Below are 13,153 nucleotides of genomic sequence, written 5' to 3'. Positions count from 1 at the left end.
GTACTCGCCCCTTAGGTGTTCTTGCGACAGAGTTACATGTCGTTACGACAGACATACGCGAAGTTGTGAAATGCAGTACAGCTGACGCTATACCTCTGTCTTACACTCTACGAAAGTCTCCGTCTAACACATACCCGCATGCTAAGCAATTCTCCCTCGCCTGTTGTGTGTAGCCAGACCATTGCCCCTACGTGACGACACATTCCGATACATGTGGACCTCTTGGCTAACCTACTGCCTCTGGCTCTCGGCATAGGCAACGAAACTTTGACAATATTCCACGTTTCCAACTCTTTACTGTTCCGCGATACTACATAATGACGTTACTAGCGCCACTCTTACGCGACTGGCGCAAAATTTGAATAGACACCATCTTTCAGGTGTAGAAACACGCCTATCAACTTTCGTTTATGTCGCAAAACGTCTTCTGGGCGTGGCGAATTTTTTCCGTCGGTGTTTAAGGAAGTGTATTGTACAACGTCAGAGAACGGTAGCGAAAAGCAGACCTGAATAGTATAAACGCCTGGAGTATGGATTATCCTTTGTCTCTCATAAACAAATGCAACATATTACGCTTAGACAGGTGAAAAACTCGATAAGTCAGTAGAAACAGGACAGACGTATGGTATCTGGGAGTATACGTCAAGACCGACATGTAGTGGAAAGACCACGTAACAATAGCCGTAAAAAAGCAGATCTGAGATTTAAAGAAAGAAAACTTACAAAATGCACTAAATTCATGAGAGAAGTGGTTTACAAAACAGTTGTTCGACGAGTGCTTGAGAACTGTTCATCAGTCTCTTTCCAGGCAGGGTTAATACAAGCTTCTTACATAATTGCAACGACTGCTAAAGCACAGATATTAGCGCTCTATGGAGCACCATTCACAAATATAATAGGAAGGGGGAAAGACCATAGTGATACTTGATGTGCCCTCCACGACATTAAAAATTATTTTCATTTGATTTTGAACTCGTACTGACTTGATTGTTGTTTAGCTATGGATGACAGTGCATTTCGCACTGCGAGATGTACCACATATATCCGCCTGCGAGAATACAACATTAATTTGACCCGTTTCATAATCTTCCTAAAAATGTGCAAACTTCGTTAAATCCTGAACTTCGCTATTAATCTCTTTAATTAAACAAAGTGATCTATGTGCTTTAATGTTGTGCCTAAAAATGTTGTTCATGAAATGGTTGATAATTTTCGTAACAAACTGATCCTGAAATGAAAATATCTCACGTATTAAAGTAATTGCTTAGAAATGCAGTACTTGCTGCTCTCTGTGCGTCAGCTGCAAATTTCTAACTACAGTTGCTGAGAGCTCACAGCAATGCTCCAGGCAACAAGTAAACTATTTCATACACATACCCTTTAAATAAAAATGACTTGGATTGAGGATGTGGACAATGTTTTAGGGGAAGTAATTATTTAATTACCTATTTTTAAAGTATGCGATATATTATTATTTGTATGAAATTCTTGTTACAACAGTCATTAACACTGACAAAGGGCAACATCGATATCAAATTCTTACTCTCAGAAATGTTAGACAAATAATTAATTAACATGAAAAATACCTTATGATGAAGATTATTCACGCTTTAATAAGAATATGAAGTTCACTGATATGGATGTCTCTCTCAGTAATGGCCCCAAACTACGCGCGACTACAATGCATCTAAATAAAAGATATTACTTCATTCCTCTTCACATGCTTTTCTAATCTCATTACATCTCATTTCATCCTACAACACTAATCGAATCTTTCTCCTCTGTTTCACAATATTCGGTCACTAATTATTTTACTTAAACACAGATGTACTTAACATTACGTCTACATTGCCACAAGTCATCTGCTCGGCGTCTGTCTCGCTACTCTTCAAACGATAGAACTCCCGCGCTCCTCGCTGCCAAGCAGCGATTATAAAACAAGCGCTTTTTCCAGCGACACAGCTACTCTGACCAAAGACTGCGCGCGAATAATAAGCAATTCAAATCGTTGCTTAGCGTTTGAGATATCCAAAGCATGTACAAAATCCAGAAATGCAACTAACAAACTCGCAATGGAGCTGTTTCAATACCGTAAGGTGGCTTGCGGATTATAGATGTAGATACATTAAAACATTTAAAGGCATTTATTTTCGCAGCTAGTGTACGGATTTTTATTTTTCGTAAATTTATTAGCAAAATCTCGCAACACAATTTTTCCGATAGGTCAAGAAACTTTTCTAGAAAGTTCAGGAAGCTTGATGTCCGTCACTCCCATCTGATGCGGTAAAAATTGCTGACCTGAAGATATCTTTTGCGCTCACATACTGTATAACTTACACTAACAAGTCAGTTTAACTTGTGCACAGTATCATCTTGATAAGTATTTATGAATGCAGACGACGTAACCCCTCTGGCAGAAAGTAAGAGTGTGAAATGAACAATCTACTAGCACAGAATGAACAATCTACTAATACACAATAATGGTAAGGGATCCATAAAGTCAAGATGAAGGTGATGGAACAGTAGAAATGCAGAGAACAACAAGATACTAGCAGCAATCAGCAATGAGAATGACATAGGCGTAGAACAAGTGAAACACTGTATATACATGATATTCTAGTCAAGGGAGAGTTCAAGAAAAGACTGGTCAAAGGAAACATACCTTGCATCTAATAGTACAGTAGCATCAAATAATAAAATGGAGTTGTGAAAAAAGTACTTCAAAGTGGAGTGCATAGTCGAATGCAGGCCAAGTGTCGATCATGGAAAATCGATGGAAAGAAGTTGACCTATCGTCTTTGAGATGATATTTTACCAGATTGTCTTTCTACTCCTGCTGTGTTTCATTATTTTTGCGTCCATTTTCCATATCCCTTAATCTAATTCGTGGTGGCGGTGAGCAGCCTTCCTTAGTCTGGCAGAACAATGTTTTGAAGCAAAATGACAGCATCAGATACATTTTTATTTTTATTTTATATATCATGACCAGTTTGGCCCCCAAGGTTATTTACATAGTATTGAAAAACGAAGTACGATGGATTTAGTAATATAGAGCAGAATGTAACAAGAGGCATCATCAATAGTAGGTGTAATAGAATAAATAGTGTTGATAAACAACTCTTCCACAAACATCACACAAGCAGCAGAATACAATAAATAATGTTATACAGGGTGTTACAAATAGGTATGGCCAAACTTTCAGGAAACATTCCTCACACACAAATAAAGAAAAGATGTTATGTGGACATGTGTCCGGAAACGATTAATTTCCATGTTAGAGCTCATTTTAATTTCGTTCTTCCACCTACGTTCAATGGAGCACGTTATCGTGATTTCATACGGGATACTCTACCTGTGCTGCTAGAACATGTGCCTTTACAAGTACGACACAACATGTGGTTCATGAACGATGGAGCTCCTGCACATTTCAGTCGAAGTGTTTGTACGCTTCTGAACAACAGATTCGGTGACCGATGGATTGGTAGAGGCGGAACAATTCCATGGCCTCCACGCTCTCCTGACCTCAACCCTCTTGACTTTCATTTATGGGGGCATTTGAAAGCTCTTTTCTACGCAACCCCGGTACCAAATGTAGAGACTCTTCGTGCTCGTATTGTGGACGGCTGTGATACAATGCGCCATTCTCCATGGCTGCATAAGCGCATCAGGGATTCCATGCGACGGAGGTTGGATGCATGGAGGACATTTTGAACATTTCCTGTAACAAAGTGCTTGAAGTCACGCTGGTACGTTCTGTTGCTGTGTGTTTCCATTCCATGATTAATATGATTTGAAGAGAAGTAATAAAATGAGCTCTAACATGGAAAGTAAGCGTTTCCGGACACATGTCCACATAACATATTTTCTTTCTTTGTGTGTGAGGAATGTTTCCTGAAAGTTCGGCCGTACCTTTTTGTAACACCCTGTATAAGCTCGCCCACAACTTAAAAAAACAGATAAATGTGACATGAACTAACTGACAAATGTCCAGAGAGCCGGCCGCTGTGGCCGAGCGGTTCTAGACGTTTCAGTGCGGAACCTCGCTGCTGCTACGGTCGCAGGTTCGAATCCTGCCTCGGACATGGATGTGTGTGATGTCCTTAGATTAGGTTTAAGTAGTTCTAACTCTAGGGAACTGATGACTTCAGATGTTGAGTCCCATAGTGCTCAGAGCCATTTTTTTTATGTCCAGAGACCACACGTAACTAATGGTGCAACATATGACGAGGAGGCACTTAAATAGGAGAGGGTACGTTACAAGAAGGCCTGTAGAGATCATGAAAGGAACGCAGGGTGAGGCAAGTATTCCGTGTGATACGCTGCGTCGGATCTGCGCTTAGTTTTCAGTACGTCGTCGGATCTAATAGGTCTCGGATCTTTTGCTCATAATACGAATCGATTAATCAAGGCGTCTTCTCTGCCGGCGGACATACAGATAAACCTGCGCAACACAGAAGCCCTACCACCTCGGCTGTATGGATTACCCAAGATCCATAAGAACAACCACTGAGACCGATCGTTAGCGCTCCTGGCTCACCGACATATAAACTGGCAAAACACTTGGCCTCTCTGCTCCAGCCACACGTGGGGAAGATCGACACATACATTAAGGACTCAGGACATTTCATTGAGAAGCTGAAGAAACTGAAACTTGCACCAAACGACATCCTGGTCAGTTTTGATGTTGTTTCGTTATTTACGAAAGTGCCACTCAGCGACGCTCTGGAGCACATCGGTTCCATGTTCCCGCAAGACATCAAAAAGCTCTTCCGTGCATGTCTCACCACGAGCTATTTCACGTGGAATGGCGATTTCTACGAACAGCTGGAAGGCGTCGCCATGGGTAGTCCTCTCAGTCCAGTGGTGGCCAACTTCTTCATGGAACAATTCGAAGCACAGGCACTGGACTCGGCGACTTGGAAACCTAAGGTGTGGTACAGGTACGTCGATGATACTTTCGTGGTGTGGAGCCATGGTGAAGAACAGCTCGGTGACTTCCTAAGACACTTGAACAGCCTCCATGCCAACATAACATTTACCGTGGAAGTAGAAAAGGACAAGAAACTGCCATTTCTAGATGTGCTGGTCACAAGGGACGGCGAAAACCTGGGACACAGCGTGTATCGAAAACCGACACACACGGACCGATACCTGCACAAACTGTCAAACCAACAGAAAAGAGGCATGATTAGTACGCTCGTAACGAGAGCAGGACGAATATGTGAGCCGCAACACCTCAAACGAGAAATGCAACACCTGGAAACTGTCCTGAGGAGCAATGGGTACTCCACAAATTACATTAGAAGTGTAACAAAGCCAAACACTCTGCGAAGTAAGGAACCAGAAAAAGAAACGTCGGGTACGGCCTTTCTGCCATACATTCCCAGAGTGACGGACAGAATCGGCCGTATATTGCGCAAACATGGCGTAAAGACGATTTTCAAACCGACAAGGAAGATCAAAGAGTGTCTTAGATCGGCGAAGGAGAAAAGAGACCCACTTGCAATGTCGGGAATATACCGTATACCATGCACATGCGGAAAAGTTTATGTCGGAATGACTGGACGATCCATTAACACCAGGATCAAAGAGCATAAGCGACATTGCAGGTTGGGGCAGGTGGAGAAATCGGCCGTGGCAGAGCACCCACTGAGTGAGACCGACCACGTAATAAAATTCGCCGACACGGAAGTTCTGGCTGTAGAGAAGCACTATCACACGCGCTTGTTCAGAGAAGCTGTAGAAATACAAAAACACGCGAACAGTTTAAACAAGAAAGAGGAAAGCCTTAAGGTAAACGGATGCTGGCTTCCCGTACTGCAGCGAACGACCGTCGCAGGTAGCAGGAGGAGAACTGCACCGGAAATGACCGCGGAGAAGCCCTCGGACGTTGGCGCGCCAGGTACATATAGTCTGCGGCCGCGAGCTCGGCTCCAGTTCACCACCGGCAATGGAGGGTGAAGCTTTGACAATGCCAGCCACTCGTGCTGGCGAAACGTCAGAAAAATCATTAGATGAACGTCGGCCGAAGAACCCGAGACAGAAGCCAATAGGCAGTTTGTCAACAAGTGGCCACGAAAGCCTTAACAATTTTGTATTATATAATCTATCTGATACCTTCTAGTATCTCCATGCTTCTACGATGTATACAACCTTCTTTCATGTTTCTTGAACCAAGTGTTAGCTATGATTAAGTTACGCTCTGTGCAAAATTCTACCAGGCTGCTTTCTCTTTCATTTCTTAGCCCGAATTTATATTCACCTACTACGTTTACTTCTCTCCCCTCTCCCTTTTCCCACTATCGTATTCCAGTCACCCACGACTATTAAATTTTCATCTCCATTCACTATCTGAATAACTTCTTTTATCTCATCATACATTTCATCAATTTCTTCGTCATCTGCAGAGATAATTGGCATATAAACTTGTACTACTGTAGTAGGCGTGGGCTTCGTGTCTATCTTGGCCACAACAATGGTTCAAATCAAATGGCTCTGAGCACTATGGGACTTAACTTCTGAGTTGATCAGTCCCCTAGAACTTAGAACTACTTAAACCTAACTAACCTAACGACATCACACACATCCATGCCCGAGACAGAATTCGAACCTGCGACCGTAGCGGTAGCGCGGTTCCAGACTGTAACGCCTAGAACCGCTCGGCCACACCGGCCGGCGCCACAATAATGCGTTCACCATGCTGTTTGTAGTAGCTTACCCGCACCCCTATTTTTTATTCATTATTAAACCTACTCCTGCATTACCCCTATTTGAGTTTGTATTTATATCCCTGTATTCAACTGACCAAAAGTCTTGTTCCTCTTGCCACTGAACTTCACTAATGCCCACTATATCTAACTTTAACCTATCCATTTCCCTTTTTAAATTTTCTAACCTACCTGCCCGCTCTTGATAATATTCTAAACTTCTCTTCCTTTCTTGCCCCTGTAACGTAATGGATGAAATATGAGGTGTTGAGAAACTGCGTACTCCCTGTGTGCCCTTCGTGTTGGTCTTTAATTGACAAATTATTTGTAGCTCAATGTTAAGAGGCAATGTCGAATGTTCATTCATGAAAGGACGCACCTGCTATTTTACCTTAATATGTAGCACGAGGATAATGGAATTTAGTCGTATTAAAGGAGATGAAGCTGAGGGAATTAGATTAGGAACTGAGACACTTAAATTAGCAGGTGGATTTTGTTATTTGGGCAGAAAAATAGCTGATTATGGTCGAAGGAGAGAGGATATGTAGACTGGCGATGGCAAGGAAAGCGTTTCTGAAGAAGAGAAATTTGTTAACATTCAGTACAGATTTAAGTGTCAGGAAGTCCTTCCTGAAAGTATTTATATGGAATGTAGCCATGTATGGAAGTGAAACATGGATGATAAACAGTGTAGACAATAAGAGAATAGAAGCTTTTGAGATGTGGTGCTACAGAAGAATGCTGTAGATTAGATGGGTAGACCACATAACTAATGAGGAGGTACTGAATAGAATTAGGGAGAAGAGGAATTTGTGGGGCTATAAGAAGGTATCAGTTTGTAGGACACGTTCTGAGGCATGAAGGGGTCACCAGTTTAGTATTGGAGGGAAGCGTGGAGGTATCAGTTTGTAGGACACGTTCTGAGGCATGAAGGGGTCACCAGTTTAGTATTGGAGGGAAGCGTGGAGGGTAAAAATCAAAGAGGGAAGCCAAGAGATGAATACCCTAAGCAAATTCAGAAGGATGTAGGTTGCAGTAGTTACTTGGAGAAGAGGAGGCTTGGACGGGATAGAGTAACATCAAACCAGTCTTTCGACTGAAGATCACAACAACATGTAGCACCTGTTGAATGAACAAATAATGGAATTTTCAGTCTTTTAGTACAGAAAGCTGTTAGTGGTCAGAAAATGGCACTGAAATAGTTTTTCTTCCATGTTGTCGAACACGAATGTAACTCTTCTCATACAAGCTAACAAGAATTTTTCATTATTGCCAGTAGGCGGCGCTGTGACCACCAAAGGAGACTTCTGACATGGGAAACTTCCTATCTAATCCCTCTCAGATTTAGTGATAAGATGGCCCAGTGGATAACCAGTCAGACAATGAGCATATGTCAAGCGTGAAAACAGGAAGAAATTGTACTGAACTGTGAAAAAAGAAGCAAAACATAAACAATGAACAGGTCCACGCTCAAGACGTGCGACATCGAGCGAATATGAGCAGCCCCGGCATTATGGCTATCGACAGGGGATCTCAAGTTGATTCCGTATTTCTAGATTTCCGGAAAGCTTTTGAAACCGTTCCTCACAAGCGACTTCTAATCAAGTTGCGGGCCTATGGGGTATTGTCTCAGTTGTGCGACTGGATTCGTGATTTCCTGTCAGGAAGGTCGCAGTTCGAAGTAATAGACGGCAAATCATCTAGTAAAACTGACGTGATATCAGGTGTACCCAGGGAAGCGTCCTGGGACCTCTGCTGTTCCTGATCTATATAAATGACCTGGGTGACAATCTGAGCAGTTCTCTTAGGTTTTTCGCAGATGATGGTGTAATTTACCGTCTAGTAAGGTCATCCGAAGACCAGTATCAGTTTCAAAGCGATTTAGAAAAGATTGCTGTATGGTGTGGCAGGTGGCAGTTGACGCTAAATAACGAAAAGTGTGAGGTGATCCACATGAATTCCAAAAGAAATCCTTTGGAATTCGATTACTCGATAAATAGTACAATTCTCAAGGCTGTCAATTCAACTAAGTACCTGGGTGTTAAAATTACGAACAACTTCAGTTGGAAAGACCACATAAATAATATTGTGGGGAAGGCGAGCCAAAGGTTACGTTTCCTGGCAGGACATAGAAGATGCAACAAGTTCACTAAAGAGACAGCTTACACTACACTCGTTCGTCCTCTGTTAGAATATTGCTGCTCGGTGTGGGATCCTTACCAGGTGGGATTGATGCAGGACATCGAAAGGGTGCAAAAAAGGGCAGCTCGTTTTGTATTATCACGTAATAGGAGAGAGAGTGTGGCAGATATGATACGCGAGTTGGGATGGAAGTCATTAAAGCAAAGACGTTTTTCGTCGCGCCGAGATCTATTTACGAAATTTCAGTCGCCAACTTTCTCTTCAGAATGCGAAAATATGTTGTTGAGCCCAACCTACATAGGTGGGAATGATCATCAAAATAAAATAAGAGAAATCAGAGCTCGAACAGAAAGGTTTAGGTGTTCGTTTTTCCCGCGCGCTGTTCTGGAGTGGAATGGTAGGGAGATGAACCCTCTGCCAAGCACTTAAATGTGAATTGCAGAGTAATCACGTAGATGTAGATGTAGATGATTGCGGAGTGGGCTACGACGGGGGATATCAATGTTCAGATCCCCCTTGTTCCTCCTTTTTTTTTCACAAAATTATGGACTGTCTGTCCGGTCACTGGCATGTTTGTTAGCTGTATTTAAGTTTGTGTCTGTGTCGTGGTGTAACGTTCGTTTGCGACAGTGAGGTGTAAGGAAGGGACCTCCAGACGAACGTAGCTCCTATTTGTTCCACACAAGTGCCGCATGTTACGACTCTTGCGTTCGGTTTTTGAAGTTTTTGAAGTTTGACTGTTGAATTCCTTTATTGGAACATAGTTCACACCAGTTTATTTGCTGTTTCCATTTCTGTGATAGGTCTATGCGGCATCTCACCTGCTCCCAGCACTCGTCACATTTACGTCCGGCGGTAATACATTCTTACCACATGAGTCGTATTCTACACTGTAGAGCCAAAGAAACTGGTACACCTGCCTAATATCGTGTAGGGTCCCCGCGAGCACGCAGCAGTCTCGCAACAAGAAGCGGCATGGACTCGACTAATGTCTGAAGTAATGCTGGAGGGAACTGTCACCATGAATCCTGCATGGTTGTCCATAAATCCGTAAGAATACGAGGAGCTGGAGATCTCTTCTGAACAGCACGTTGCAAGGCGTCCCAGATATGCTCAATAATGTTCATGTCTGGGGAGTCTGGTGGCCAGCGGAAGTGTTTAACCGCAAAAGAGTGTTCCTGGAGCCACTCTGTAGCAATTCTGGACGTGTGGGGTGTCCCACTGTCCTGCTGGAATTGCCCAAGTGTGTGAAATGCACAATGGGTATGAATGGATACAAGTGATCAGACAGAATGCTTACGTAAGTGTCACCTGTCAGAGACGTATCTAGACGTATCAGGGATCCCATATCACTCCAACTGCACACGCCCCAGACCATTACAGAGCCTCCAACAGCTTGAACAGTCCTCTGCTGGCATGCAGGATCCATGGATTCATGAGATTGTCTCCACAGCAGTACCCGTCTTTCCGTTCGATACAATGTGAAACGAGATTCGTCCGACCAGGCAACATGTTTCCAATCATCAACAGTCCAATGACTGGACTGATGGACCTAGGCGAGGCGTAAGGCTTTGTGCCGTGCGGTCATCAACGGTACAGCCTTCGGCTCCGAAAACCCCTATCAATGATGTTTCGTTAAATGCTTCGCTCTCTGACAACTGTTGATGGCCCAGCATTGCAAGTAATTGGCGGAAGTGTTACACTTCTGTTACGTTGAAAGATTCTCTTCGGTCGTCGTTGGTCCCGTTCTTGTAGAATCTTTTTCCGGCCGCAGCGATGTCGGAGGTTTGGTCGTACAGGAAAAACCCCAGTTGACTGCTACCTCGCAGATGCTGTGTCCCATTGCTCGTGCACAGACTATAACACCACATTCCAACTCACTTAAATCTGGATAACTTGACATTGTAGTAGCAGTAACGGATCTGACACCTGCGCCACACACTTGTTGTCTTGCGGAGATCAAAAAGAATTTTGCATCACCTCGCTTCCGAGAGTTCCGCAACCTGTACAGAAAACTGGAATAGAGATCAACATAAACATCATTTCCGCCCTTTTTAAAAATGGTTCAAATGGCTCTGAGCACTATGGGACTCAACTGCTGAGGTCATTAGTCCCCTAGAACTTAGAACTAGTTAAACCTAACTAACCTAAGGACATCACAAACATCCATGCCCGAGGCAGGATTCGAACCTGCGACCGTAGCGGTCTTGCGGTTCCAGACTGCAGCGCCTTTAACCGCACGGCCACTTCGGCCGGCCCGCCCTTTTTATTCCTCATGAAAACCACACGTTGCATGTTGTACCACAATACAGCGAGACGTTCAGAGGTGGTTGTCCAGACTGCTGTACACACCGTAAGCTCTAATACCCAGTAGCAGGTCCTCTTTGCCGGCTGGTGTGGCCGAGCGGTTCTAGGCGCTTCAGTCTGGAACCGCGTGACCGCTCCTGTCGCAGGCTCGAGTCCTGCCTGGGGCATGGATGTGTGTGATGTCCTTAGGTTAGTCAGGTTTAAGTGGTTCTAAGTTCTAGGGGACTGATGACCTCAGATGCTAAGTCCCACACTGCTCAGAGCCATTTGAACCATTTTTGATGTCCTTAGGTTAGTTAGGTTTAATTAGGTCTAAGTCTAGAGGACTGATGACCTCAGATGTTAAGAGACCGATGACCGTAGCAGTCAGGTCCCTTTAATCCGACAAACCAACCAACCAACCTCAGATGTTAAGTCCCATAGTGCTCAGAGCCATTTGAAGCATTTGTCGGTCGAAGGACGGCATTCAGGTATCGTACATCCATTACGGTGCCTTCCATGACCACCAGCGGTTTACGTCGGCCACCCCAAAACAGCAGGTAACCTCCACCATGCTGCACTCGCTGGACAGAGTGTCTAAGGCGTTTAGCCTGACCGGGTTGCCTCCAAACACGTCTCCGACGGTTGTCTGCTTGAAGGCATATGCAACACTCATCGGTGAAGAGAACGTGATGCCAATCCTGAGCGGTCCATTCGGCATGTTGTTGGGCCCATTTGTACCGCGCTGCATGATGTCGTGGTTGCAAAAGGGCCTTGCCACGGACGTCGGCAGTGAAGTTGCACATCATGTAGCCTATTGCGCACAGTTTGAGTCGTAACACGACGTCCTGTGGCTTCACGAAAAGCATTATTCAACTCGGTGGCGTTGCTGTCAGGGTTCCTCCGAGCCATAATCCGTAGGTAGCAGTCGTCCACTGCAGTAATATCTCTTGGGTGGCCTGAGTGAGGCATTTCATCGACAGTTCCTATCTCTATCTCCTCCGTGCCCGAATAACATCGCTTGGGTTCACTCCGAGACGCCTGGTCACTTCCCTTGTTGAGAGCCCTTCCTGGCATAAAGTAATAATTCGGACGCGATCGAATCGCGCTATTGACCGTCTAGGCGTGGTTGAACTACAGACAACACGAGCTGTGTACCTCTTTCCAGGTGGAATGACTGGAACTGATCGCCTGTCGGACCCCCTCCGTCTAATAGGCGCTGCTCATGTATGGTTGTTTACATCTTTGGGCGAGTTTAGTGACATCTCTGAACAGTCAAAGGGACTGTGTCTGTGATACAATATCCACAGTCAACGTCTTTCTTCTGGAGTTCTGGGAACCGGGGTGATGCAAAACTTTTTTTGATGTGTGTATAATGGCGTCGCCGACCGCAGAGCCTTATTCTGTCTGTTTACATATCTCTGTACATGAATACACATGCCTATCCCCCTCTCTTTGCAGATCCAGTGTGTAACCAATGTACTGTGTGACAACTACTAACAAGGGAACCTCCCCATCGCAACCCCCTCAGATTTAGTTATAAGTTGGCACAGTGGATAGGCCTTGAAAAACTGAACACAGATCAATCTAGAAAACAGGAAGAAGTTGTGTGGAACTAAGAAAAAAATAAGCAAAATATACAAACTGAGTAGTCCATGTGCAACATAAGCAACATCAAGGACAACTCGTGGGCAGGAGCGCCATGGTCTCGTGGTTAGCGTGAGCAGCTGCAGAACGAAAGGTCCTTGGTTCAAATCCTCCCTCGAATGAGTATTTTAATTTTTGATTTTCAGACAATTATGTGACGCAAATGCCGTCACCAGTGTCGTATAGAATATATCATACATGTTTTCCTGTGGAGGAATCGGTTGACTTATGACCTTGCTAACAAATGTTATCGGTTCCCATTGGAGAGGCACGTCCTTTCGTCTATTAATCGCACGGTTTTGCGGTGAGGTCGCAAAACACAGACACTAAACTTATTACAGTGAACAGAGACGTCAATGAACCAACGGACA

The sequence above is a fragment of the Schistocerca nitens genome, chromosome 5, assembly GCF_023898315.1.
Source record: "Schistocerca nitens isolate TAMUIC-IGC-003100 chromosome 5, iqSchNite1.1, whole genome shotgun sequence".
NCBI lineage: Eukaryota > Metazoa > Arthropoda > Insecta > Orthoptera > Acrididae > Schistocerca > Schistocerca nitens.
Note: the sequence above shows the minus strand (reverse complement) of the source record.